The 12,730-nt window shown below is 39.3% G+C and overlaps 1 protein-coding gene across 30 annotated transcripts in view; it reads left to right on the top strand.

Annotated features, from left to right (window-relative positions):
* Kmt2c (lysine (K)-specific methyltransferase 2C) overlaps window positions 1–12,730 on the top strand; it is a 227,061-nt gene that overhangs the window by 55,433 nt on the left and 158,898 nt on the right. The gene's annotated exons all lie outside the window — the stretch shown is intronic.

The following is a 12,730-nucleotide window of genomic DNA, read 5'->3' as shown; positions in this document are numbered from 1 at the left end:
TACTCAGCCTTCCGATATCTTAACATACAGGTATGCATTGTGTACCCACAAGAGTAGATAAGTAAAATACCAAAAATCATTCCAAAATCCAACAAATTCATGATTTAGTAAGTTGTTGGCCTCATGGCCTGAGTAGAAGATGACTGGGTAGTCTGCCAGCTGTGCTTCCCACGTGTGTGTGACACCTGGACAGCATTCTGCTCTTTGCTGTTCACCAAGATGAGTATTATCCTTTTTTTTTTTTAAAAGATTTATTTATTTTATTTTTATGAGTCATTGTACCTGTCTTCAGACACACCAGAAGAGGGCATCGAATGCTATTATAGATGGTTGTGAGCTACCATGTGGTTGCTGGGAATTGAACTCAGGACCTCTGGAAGAGCAGTCAGTGCTCTTAATTGCTGAGCCATCTCTCCAGCCTGAGTATTATCTTGATGTATAAATAATCTCATAAAGTTTCTTAGAAAAAATTGAAAGGTTACTTCATCTTTTCTAAAAAAAATTTTTGTGTTTGTATGAGATTTGCCTGCATATATATGTGTGTGCACAGGGTAGCCAAGGAAATCAGAAGAGGGTGGTGGATTTCCTGGTACTGGAGTTATAGGTAGATGTCTGTTTTAGTGTGGCTGTTTTGGCCATCAAACTTGGATCCTCTGGAAGAACAGTCAGTGCTCTTAACCACGGAGCCATATCTCCATCCCTACTTTATCTTTTTTAAGAAAAGTTATTGCGTGCGTGCTTGCGTGCCTGCGTGCGTGCGTGTGTGTGTGTGTGTGTGTGTGTGTGTACAACTTGGGAAGTTTTCTCCTTCTATATGAACTGTGGGGATCAGACTTGGCAGCAAGCTCCCAAGATATAAGATACAATTTCAAAACACATGAAACTCAAGAAGAACGAAGAACAAAGTGTGGACACTTTGCCCCTTCTTAGAATTGGGAACAATCACCCATGGAAGGAGTTACAGAGACAAAGTTTGGAGCTGAGGCAAAAGGATTGACCATCTAGAGACTGCCGTATCCGGGGATCCATCCCATAATCAGCCTCCAAATGCTGACACCATTGCACACACTAACAAGATTTTGCTTAAAGGACCCTGATATAGCTGTCTCTTGTGAGACTATGCCGGGGCCTAGCAAACACAGAAGTGGATGCTCACAGTCAGCTTTTGGATGGATCACAGGGCCCCCAATGGAGGAGCTAGAGAAAGTAGCCAAGGAGCTAAAGGGATCTGCAACCCTATAGGTGGAACAACATTATGAACTAACCAGTACCCCGGAGCTCTTGACTCTAGCTGCATATGTATCAAAAGATGGCCTAGTCGGCCATCACTAGAAAGAGAGGTCTGTTGGTCATGCAAACTTTATATGCCCCAGTACAGGGGAACGCCAGGGCCACGAAGTGGGAGTGGGTGGGTAGGGGAGTGGGGGGGAGGGTATGGGGGACTTTTAGGATAGCATTGGAAATGTAAATGAAGAAAATACCTAATTAAAAAAAAGCTGTAGACAGATGATGCTGAAATTCAGGGGGAATGAAAGGAAGAATAAATCATGTCTTTCTCTCTCTTCTTTTTAAATTGGGTATTTTTTTTTAATGTTTTTGACTTATATACTAGTTCACATAGTATTATCCATTTCCACACACATTTCTGGAGATGGAATAATATTTTTTTCTGTTACAGGGTCTAGCTCTATAGTCTTGGTTAGCTTCAGGTCACTATATAGCTAAGATTGGCCTTAAACTTGTGATCCTGTTGTCTTCCCGTCTTGAGAGCTAGAGTCACAGCCATGGCTGGCTAGTTTGTTTTTATTTAAAAGAAGTTTTATTATGCATGTACAGATGCTCTCCCTGTGTGTATGTTTGGGTACCAGTGCAGTGCCTGTGGAGTCCAGAAGAAGGTATTGGGTTCTCTAGAACTGGAATTGGAAATGGTTGTAACCCCCTGTGTAGGTATTAGGAACTGAACCTAAGTCTCTGCAAGAGCAACCATTGCTCTTAACCATTGAAACATTTATCATTGATCTTTATTTTTTATTCTTATTTCTATACTATTCCATTTTATATGTATATCTGTTTATTACTCATTGGCTGATTCTTTTTGCTATTTGTGGATTGTATTCTTATTAAAATAACAGAATAGATACCTTTTCTATGTATTAATTTAATTTAATTTGGATATATACCCAATAATGGGTTTGCTGGATTATATGGTTATTCTATTTATAATTCTGTTGATCGATATACTTATTTTTATTTGAAATACAGGATTTTTGCTTTGTTGCACAGGCACTTAGGGTCAAGTGATCCTTGATGTCAGTATTAGAACTATAGAGATATGGGATTGGGCATTTGCAACTGCATGAGGCTGGTGTGCCCCCTCCTTACCTCCCTCTCTCCCACGTTCCCTCCTTCCCTGTCTCAGTGTTTCAAGAAAATGTTTCTCAGTGTAGCCTTGCTGACCTGGAATTAATTCTGTAGATCAGGTTGGCCTGTAATCATAGAGATCCATCTCTGCCTCCCAAGTGCTGGGATCAAAGGCATGCGCCACCACTGCCCTACCATGTGGCTCCCCCCTCCCCCTTCAGGAACATTACTTAGGTTTTCTATAATAACTGAACTATTTTTCAAGATTTATTGATTTTTATTTTATGTTTATAAATATTTTGCCTCCATGTATGTAAGTGTACGTTGTATAAGCCTGTTGCCCTCAGAGGTCAGAAGAGGGTGTTGGATCTCCTGAAATGGGTGATAGATAAGTTTCCCTGTGGTACTGGGGATTAGAGCAGTCGGCGTTCTTAACTGCTGAGCCATCTCTCCAGTCTTTGTGTGTGTGTGTGTGTGTGTGTGTGTGTGTGTGTAGAACATGATTTTAATATTTTCAACTGTTAATATTCAACAAACAGAATAGTTATTTTAAGATATATTTCATAGTTATATCTCCTTTTCATTTCTGATTTCATTAAATATAATACTGTTTCTGTGCCCTCTGGTTAGTCTGGCTAAGGGTTTATCTAGCTTGTTGATTTTCTCAAAGAACCAGCTCCTGGTTTGGTTGATTCTTTGTATAGTTCTTTTGTTTCTATCTGGTTGATTTCAGCCCCAAGTTTGATTATTTCCTGCCTTCTACTCCTCTTGGGTGTATTTGTTTCTTTTTGTTCTAGAGCTTTCAGGTGTGCCTTCAAGCTGATAGTGTAAGCTCTCTCCAGTTTCTTTTTGGAGGCACTTAGAGCTATTAGTTTTCCTCTTACCACTGCTTTCATTGTGTCCCATAAATTTTGGTATGACATGTCTTCATTTTCATTAAATTCTAAAATGTCTTTAATTTCTTTCTTTATTTTTTCCTTGACCAAGTCATCATTGAGTAGAGCAACCAGATTCTATGTGTATGCGTGTCTTCCATTGTTTTTGTTGGTATTTAAGACCAGCCTTAGTCCATGGTGATCTGATAGGGTGCATGGGATTATGTGAATCTTCTTGTATCTGTTGAGGCCTGTTTTGTGACTGATTATATGGTCAGTTTTGGAGAAGGTACCATGAGGTCTGAGAAGAAGGTACATTCTTTTGCTTTACGATGAAATGTTCTGTAAATGTCTGTTAGATCCATTTGGTTCATAACTTCTGTTAGTTTCACCGTGTCTCTGTTTAGTTTATGTTCCCATGATCTGTCCATTGCTGAAAGTGGGGCATTGAAGTCTCCTTATTATTATTGTGTGGGGTGCAATGTGTGCTTTGAGCTTTAGTAAAGTTTCTTTTATGAATGTGGTTGCCCTTGAATTTTGGAGCATCGATGTTCAGAATTGAAGATTTTTCCTTTGACAAATATGAAGAGTCCTTCCTTATCTTTTTTGATAACTTTTGGTTGAAAGTCGATTTTATTTGGTATTAAAACGGCTGGCTACTCCAGCTTGTTTCTTGGGACCATTTGCTTGGAAATTGTTTTCTAGCCCTTTACTCTGAGGTGGTGTCTATCTTTGTCACTGAGGTGCGTTTCCTGTATGCATTAAAATGCTGGGTCCTGTTTACTTATCCAGTCTATTAGTCTGTGTCATTTTTTTGGGAATTAAGTTCATTGATGTTAAGAGATACCAAGGGAAAGTGATTGTTACTTCCTGTTATTTTTGTTGTTAGAGGTAGGATTATCTTTGTGTGCCTATCTTCTTTTGGGTTTGTTGAAAGATTACTTTCTTCTTTTTTTCTAAGGTGTAGCTTTCTTCCTTGTGTTGGAGTTTTCTATCTATTATCCTTTTTAGGGATGGATTTATGGAAAGATATGTAAATTTGGTTTTGTCATGAAATATCTTGAGCTGTAGGAAGTGCACCCAGAACTCGGTTCTCCCCCCCCCCCCAAAAAAAAAATCAGGGTTAAGTTTAGGGTTAGGTAATCTATGCTAATTGAGAGTTTTGCTGGGTATAGTAGCCTAGGCTGGCATTTGTATTCTCTTAGGGTCTGTATAACGTCTGTCCAGGATCTTCTAGCTTTCATAGTCTCTGGTGTAATTCTAATAGGCCTGCCTTTGTATGTTACTTGACCTTTCCCCCTTACTGCTTTTAATATTCTTTCTTTGTTTAGTGTATTTGGTGTTTTGATTATTATGTGATTGGAGGAATTTCTTTTCAGGTCCAATCTATTGGGGCTTCTATAGGCTTCTTTGTATGTTCATGGGCATCTCTTTTCTTCAGGTTAGGAAAGTTTTCTTCTATAATTTTGTTGAAGATATTTACTGGCCCTTTAAGTTGGGAATCTTTGTTCTCTTCTATTAGCCTTACCTTTTCGTTTGATCTTTTTGTTGTGGCCTGCATTTTCTGGATGTTTTGGGTTAGGAGCTTTTGGCTTTTTGCATTTTCTTTGATATTGTGTCATTCTTTTCTATGCATCTGAGATTCTCTCGTGTATGTGTTGGTGATTCTTGCATCTATGACTCCTGATCTCTTTCCTATGTTTTCTAACTCCAGGGTTGTCTGTCTCCCTTTGTGATTTCTTTATTGTGTCTATTTCTATTTTTAGATTTTGGATGGTTTTGCTCATTTCCTTCGCCTGTTTGATTGTGTTTTCCTGTAATTCTTTAAAGGATTTTTGTGTTTCCTCTTTAAGGGCTTCTAGCTGTTTACCTGTGTTCTCTTGTATTTTTTTAAGGGAGTGATTTACGTCCTTCTTAAAATCCTCTATCATCATCATGAGATGTGATTTTTAAATCAGAGTTTTGCCAAGTTGATGCCAAGTAACCTTGGTTTCTGTTGCTGATGTTCTTATGCTTGCCTCCACCATCTGATTATCTCTAGTGCTACCTGCCTTTGCTATATCTGACTGAAGTCTGTCTTTCCTGTGATCCTGGTTGTGTCAGAACTCCTCAGAGTTCAGCTGTCTCTGTGATTCTGTGATCCTGAGATCCTGGGTGTGTCAGAGCTCCTGGGAGTCAAGCTACCTCTGGGACCCTGAGATCCTGGTGTGGCAAAACTCCTGGGATTCTGGGATCCAGGGATCCTATGGTCCTGTGGTCCTGTGGTCCTGGGCGTGTAAGAGCTCCTGGGAGTGGGTCTTCTCTGGGAGTTGTGGGACTGGCTACAGAATTAGTGCCCAAGGTCTACTCAGGGCACCAGTCCAGACTGGAAGACCCATCTCTCCAGTCTTAAGTGGGCTAATTTACATTCTTACTATCAGCGCATATGAGGACAGTCTTTTATCTTAACACCAGTCATTTTTGTCTTATTATTTTTTATAGCTACTTGGGAGGATGAGATGACATTTTGTGGTTTTGGTTTTTACTTCTATGATGAGATATTTTCTTAGACATTCTCTGTCATATAACACACCCTCTTCTTGCTTTTGAGTTGAATGTCTTACATATGTTGCAAGTATATCACTTATTAATGAATAATTTGTACTTCACTTCCCATTCTGCAGGTTGTTCATCTTGTTGATGGTTTCCTTTCTTGGACAGATTTTCTTAGAAACCTTATTAGTTAAGTTTTTGCTTTAGTTGTTCTTGGTGTCTTCTTTCCCCCCTCCTCCCCATGGGCTTTCCATATCTAAAGATGTCTTTGTGATGAGGGGTGATTTTTGAAGCGCTTCTGCACTTTTAATAGTTACAAAGTTTTGGGTTTTATGGAATGATATGACCCAACTGTACATGTTTAGAATTAGGGGCCTGCTTTATTTCTTCTGCATTGCATGCTCACTTTGTGGAGCATCTTCCTTTCCTTTCCTTTCCTTTCCTTTCCTTTCCTTTCCTTTCCTTTCCTTTCCTTTCCTTTCCTTTCCTTTCCTTTCCTTTTTTTTAAAAAGTTTGTGTGTGAGGAGATACTGTTTATAGCTCAGTTTGGTCTAGAACTTACAGTATTAGTTCCATCCCTCTCAAGTTCTGAATTACACCCTACCTACGAGTTGTATATTTTAAAGTCAGGTATTATAGTTCTTCTAGGTCATGTGTCCCTATCCCTCTATACCCCTATCTGCTTTTCCACAGTTTCAGGATTGTTTTACCTTCTGAAGGCATTCATTTATTGAGTCAGGGCCTCATATATAGCCCCGTGTGGCCTGGAGCTCCCTATGGGTACCAGACTAGGGGCAAATTCATAGAGATATACCTGACTCTACTTTGGTTTGAAGCATGCACCACCATGCCTGGTCTTTCCTTATATATTTTGTTATTAACTTTTCTTGTTCCTTGAAGAAAATTGTTCATATTTTGATAGAAAATTGCATTCAATTGATGTGTTGATCAATTTGAGCTATGTTGTTTTTTTAAAAAGTATAATAGATTTTTTTCATGCAATATATTATGTTTTCCCTTCCCCCTGCTTCTATCAGTTCCTTCCCATCTCCCCTCTCATACCTAATCTTCAAGCTTTCTATCTCTCAGAATTACAAACAAGCCTCTAAAGAATAGCAATAAAATAAAACAAAGCAAACAAATCGGAATAGAACAAAACAGCCAAACAAGAAAAAGCCTAAGAAAGAGCAAAAGAAATGCACATAGATGGAGAGTGCAGACACTACACACTTGCTCATAGAAGCTGTAATATATACACAAAGTACTTGTAATTTTTTTTTTTTTTTTTTTTTTTTTTTTTTTTTTTTTGATATAGGGTTTCACTATGTAGCTCTCTCTGGCCTGGAAATAACAGAGATTTGCGTGCCTCTGCCACCTAGTGGTGGAATTAAAGGCAAACTAAGGTCCTGTAATTTTTTTTTTAAAGCCCTGACGTGTGTGTGTGTGTGTGTGTGTGTGTGTGTGTGTGTGTGTGTGTAAGAAGCGTCTACTGTATTAAGTTTCATACAATTTCTCAAATGGCTTTTGGCTTTATCTGTCCCTCCTTCCCTTCCTTTACTTCTTTTTATTTGATCATCCTGTTCCAATCTCTTCCCTACCCATCCATAAATATGTATTCAATTTCCCTTTCCTGCAGAGTATCCCCCCCCCCTCCCGGCTATACAGATTGAAGCTTGCTTATATCAGTGATTTAACGGCTAGCATCGACATATAAGTGACTATTTGTCTTTTTAGGTATGAGTAATTTCACTCAAGATGATTATTTTCTCTTGTCAACTTACCTGTGAATTATATATATATATATTTTTTATTAGGTATTTTCCTCAATTACATTTCCAATGCTATCCCAAAAGTCCCCCATCCCCCCCCCCCCCCATTCCCACTTTTTGGCCCTGGCATTCCCCTGTACTGGGGCATATAAAGTTTGCAAGTCTAATGGGCCTCTCTTTCCAGTGATGGACGACTAGGCCATTTTTTTGATACATATGCAGCTAGAGACATGAGCTCTGGGGGTACTGGTTAGTTCATAATGTTGTTCCACCTATAGGGATGCAGATCCATCTAGCTCCTCCATTGGGGGCCCTGTGATCCATCCAGTAGCTGACTGTGAGCATCCACTTCTGTGTTTGCTAGGCCCCGGCATAGTCTCACAAGAGACAGCTCTATCTGGGTCCTTTCAGCAAAATCTTGCTAGTGTATGCAATGGTGTCAGCGTTTGGAAGCTGATTATGGGATGGATCCTCGGATATGGCACTCTCTAGATGGTCCATCCTTTCCTCTCAGCTCCAAACTTTGTCTCTGTAACTCCTTCCATGGGTGTTTTGTTCCCAATTCTAAGAAGGGGCAAAGTGTCCACACTTTGTTCTTTTCTTGAGTTTCATGTGTTTAGCAAATTGTATCTTATATCTTGGGTATCCTAAGTTTCTGGGCTAATATCCACTTATCAGTGAGTACATATTGTGTGAGTTACTTTGTGATTGGGTTACTCAGGGTGATGCCCTCCAGGTCCATCCATTTGCCTAGGAATTTCATAAATTCATTCTTTTTAATAGCTGAGTAGTACTCCATTGTGTACATGTACCACATTTTCTGTATCCATTCCTCTGTTGAGGGGCATCTGGGTTCTTTTCAGCTTCTGTCTATTATTAATAAGGCTGCTATGAACATAGTGGAACATGTGTCCTTGTTACCCATTGGAACATCTTCTGGATATATGCCCAGGAGAGGTATTGTGGGATTCTCAGGTAGTACTATGTCCAATTTTCTGAGGAACCACCAGACTGATTTCTAGAGTGGTTGTACAAGCTTGCAATCCCACCAACAATGGAGGAGTGTTCCTCTTTCTCCACATCCTCGCCAGCATCTGCTGTCACCTGAATTTTTGATCTTAGCCATTCTGACTGGTGTGAGGTGGAATCTCAGGGTTGTTTTGATTTGCATTTCCCTGATGATTAAGGATGTTGAACATTTTTTCAGGTGCTTCTCTGCCATTCGGTATTCCTCAGGTGAGAATTCTTTGTTCAGCTCTGAGCCCCATTTTTTAGTGGGGTTACTTGATTTTCTGGAGTCCACCTTCTTGAGTTCTTTATATATATTGGATATTAGTCCCCTATCTGATTTAGGATAGGTAAAGATCCTTTCCCAATCTGTTGGTGGTCTTTTTGTCTTATTGACGGTGTCTTTTGCACTGCAGAAGCTTTGCAACTTTATGAGGTCCCATTTATCGATTCTCCATCTTACAGCACAAGCCATTGCTGTTCTATTCAGGAATTTTCCCCCTGTACCCATATCTTCGAGGTTTTTCCCTACTTTCTCCTCTATAAGTTTCAGTGTCTCTGGTTTCATGTGGAGTTCCTCAATCCACTTAGATTTGACCTTAGTATAAGGAGATAGGAATGGATCAATTCGCATTCTTCTACATGATAACCGCCAGTTGTTCCAGCTCATTTGTTGAAAATGCTGTCTTTTTTTCCACTGGATGGTTTTAGCTCCCTTGTCAAAGATCAAGTGACCATAGGTGTGTGGGCTCATCTCTGGGTCTTCAATTCTATTCCATTGGTCTACTTGTCTGTCATTATACCAGTACCGTGCAGTTTTTATCACAATTGCTCTGTAGTACAGCTTTAGGTCAGGCATGGTGATTCCACCAGAGGTTCTTTTATCCTTGAGAAGAGTTTTTGCTATCCTAGGTTTTTTGTTATTCCAGATGAATCTGCTGATTGCCCTTTGTAGTTCGTTGAAGAATTGAGTTGGAATTTTGATGGGGATTGCATTGAATCTGTAGATTGCTTTTGGCAAGATAGCCATTTTTACTATATTGATCCTGCCAATCCATGAGCATGGGAGATCTTTCCATCTTCTAAGATCTTCTTTAATTTCTTTCTTCAGAGACTTAAGTTCTTATCATACAGATTTTTCACTTCCTTAGAGTCACGCCAAGGTATTTTATATTATTTGTGACTATTGAGAAGGGTGGTGTTTCCCTAATATCTTTCTCAGCCTGTTTATCCCTTGTGTACAGAAAGCCATTGACTTGTTTGAGTTAATTTTATATCCAGCTACTTCATTGAAGCTGTTTATCAGGCTTAGGAGTTCTCTGGTGGAATTTTTAGGGTCACTTATATATACTATCATATCATCTGCAAAAAGTGATATTTTGACTTCTTCCTTTCCAATTTGTATCCCCTTGATCTCCTTTTGTTGTCTAATTGCTCTGCCTAGGACTTCAAGTACAATGTTGAATAGGTAGGGAGAGAGTGGACAGCCTTGTCTAATCCCTGGTTTTAGTGGGATTGCTTCTAGCTTCTCACCATTTACTACCTGTGAATTTTATGATCACATTTAAAAAAAACCCAAACTACCAATTCATACTCATTTCTTTTGGTGCCTTTGTGGCCAAACACTTAAAGAGCATAAACCAAGAAAGTTGCATTGAACCATTAGCAGAAAGTATCACAGATCCTTGTAAGGCCGAAATGGGACTCGCTTGTCAAACAAAGAGGCTGGGATGGGTTTGTGGAGTTCTTCCACGCACAGGACCTAGAAGGCGGCATCAGAAATACGCTGCTGGCTTTTGTGGGTGTTACTGGAGTAGGGGCTGTTCTGGCACATCTGAAAAGATATCCTTGTGAGTGCAGTAGGGGACTCTTAAAACTCCAGCCACCAAACTACATGCATCTGAAACATGTATTTATGAAGGTGGACTTGAAGCTGCCCAGTTCTACTGTAGCAACATAGCAAAAAGAAATTCGCTACAGGATTGTCGCTAACAAGAATAAATACATGGGAAAAGTGCACCCTCTGGAGGAGTCACTGTCTGAATGAAGCAGAGTTCCCTCTCAGCAAAGTTTGAGATGCCATGGAGGAGGACTTCTAGAATGAATGAAAGTGGTGGATGGAAAGGTTTGATATCTGTGTCTAGAGATGGAAGAGGGGCCAGTCATCAGGCGAATCACAGAGTTCAATAAATATCCATTACTGTGTTTAGAGTGTTGAGAGAGAAGCCCTAATTAACCACATTGGTGACTTGTGTAAAATGGATTTGGTAACCTACAGGTCACCAAACAATGACTAGAAGCTGCAGTGCTGTACAAGAATGTGAAGGGAGGCACCCTCTGAGCAGTCCAGGGTATGCTTCTTGACAAAGTCCAAGTGCTCAGGACTTTTAGACCTGTCTACTTTGGCTTGGTTTGGATGATTCTTAAGTTTATTAGCCTAGTGATGGCCAAATAGTACTTGACTTAAGGTTCACTAATTAGTTACAAAACTGAACAGCCTCAATTTTTAAGAAAACTTATGCAATGTATTTGTCTGTAAATATTGTATATATTTTTACTGAAAGTCTGTTTCTTTGAACATAAGAGGGAAGTCTTGGGTTTAGTTTTTTTCCATATCCTTTTTTTTTTGTAGCTTCTCTAGTTTAGAAATGTATTTCTTACAGCTTTTTAAGACTTTGTCATTCATTCTAGTATATATGCAGAACCCGTTGTGTGTGTGGTCTGGTTGTAGTAGAACAAATCAGATTTATAACTATGCAGGGTTAGTTATCCAATCTTTTTTTTTTTTGTATTTAGGGATCACAGATGTAAGACATTTTATCCCTTGTTGACTTACTAAATTGTAAGGTGTTTTGGTAAAACAGGCTAGCTAGAGTCTTAACCATGGTGCTATTCACTGGGTTTACTTGTTTAACATAAGTTTATGCCTGATGTCAATAAAACAAATACATATTTCTTTTCTAAAAAAAAATCATACTCAATTGAGTAAATGTACCACATTTTCTTTATCCATTCATCCATTGATAGAAATCTAGGTTTTTTCCAATTTCTGGCTATTATGAATGAAGCAGAAATGACTGGTTAAGCAAGTAAGTGTCTTTGTGGTAGGATGAAGCATCCTTTGGGTATACACCTAAAAATGTATAGCTGGATCTTGAGGTAGATCAATTCCTGTCTTCCTGAGAAACCCAACCCTGATTTTCATCATGGCGGCACAACTTTGCATTCTCACCAGCAATGGAGGAGTGTTTGCCCTTACTCTCCATGCATGATAATCATTTTGTTTTTATTGATCTTAGCTATCATGATTGGAGTAAAATGAAATATCAAAGTAATTTTGATTTGCATTTCCCTGATAACTATGTGTGTTTCTTTTAGTGTTTCTCAGCTATTCGAGTTTTTCCTTTGAGAATTTTCTGTTTAGATCTGTATGACATTTTAAAAATTGTTATTTGTTTACATGAGATCTGTTGTTTTTTGTTTTTTTTTAAGTTCTTTATATATTTTGGAAATTAGATCTCTATTGGACATGGAGTTGGTAAAATTTTTTCCCTGTTCCTTAGGCTACCCACTTTGTCTGACTGACAGTATCCTTTGCCATTCAGAAGTTTTTCAGTTTCATGAGGTCCCATTTATTAATTATGCTCTTACTACCTGTACTATTGTTTTGTTCCTATGCTAATGAGTTCAAGACTATTCCCCACTTTCTCTTCTGTCAGATTCAGTGTATTTTTTAAATAATATTTTTAAATTTTTTTATACTCTAGATTTTATTACCCTCCTGGTCCACTCTCTTGACTGTTCAGCATCCCATAACTCCTCCCGGCCCCCTATCTTCAAGAGGATGTCCCCACTCCTGACCCCACCATTCCTCTAAATTCCCCTGGGCATCCAGTCTCTTGAGGGTTAGGTGTATCTTCTCTGACTGAACCCAGACCCAGCAGTCCTCTGTTGCATATGTGTTGGGGGCCTCATATCAGCTGGTGTATGCTGCCTGGTTGGTGATCCAGTGTTTGAGTGATCTTGGGGGTTCAGTTTAATCGAAAGTGCTAGAGCAACCCTACAGGGTTGCCCTTCTCCTGAGCTTCTTTCAGCATTTCCTAATTCAACAACAGGGGTCAGATGCTTCTGTCCATTGGTTGGGTGCAAATAGCTGCATCTGACTCTTTAAGCTGCTTGTTGGGT

Source organism: Mus musculus, chromosome 5 (genome assembly GCF_000001635.26).
Source record: "Mus musculus strain C57BL/6J chromosome 5, GRCm38.p6 C57BL/6J".
Taxonomy (NCBI): Eukaryota; Metazoa; Chordata; class Mammalia; order Rodentia; family Muridae; genus Mus; species Mus musculus.
This window is presented reverse-complemented; position numbering and strand designations above follow the sequence as displayed.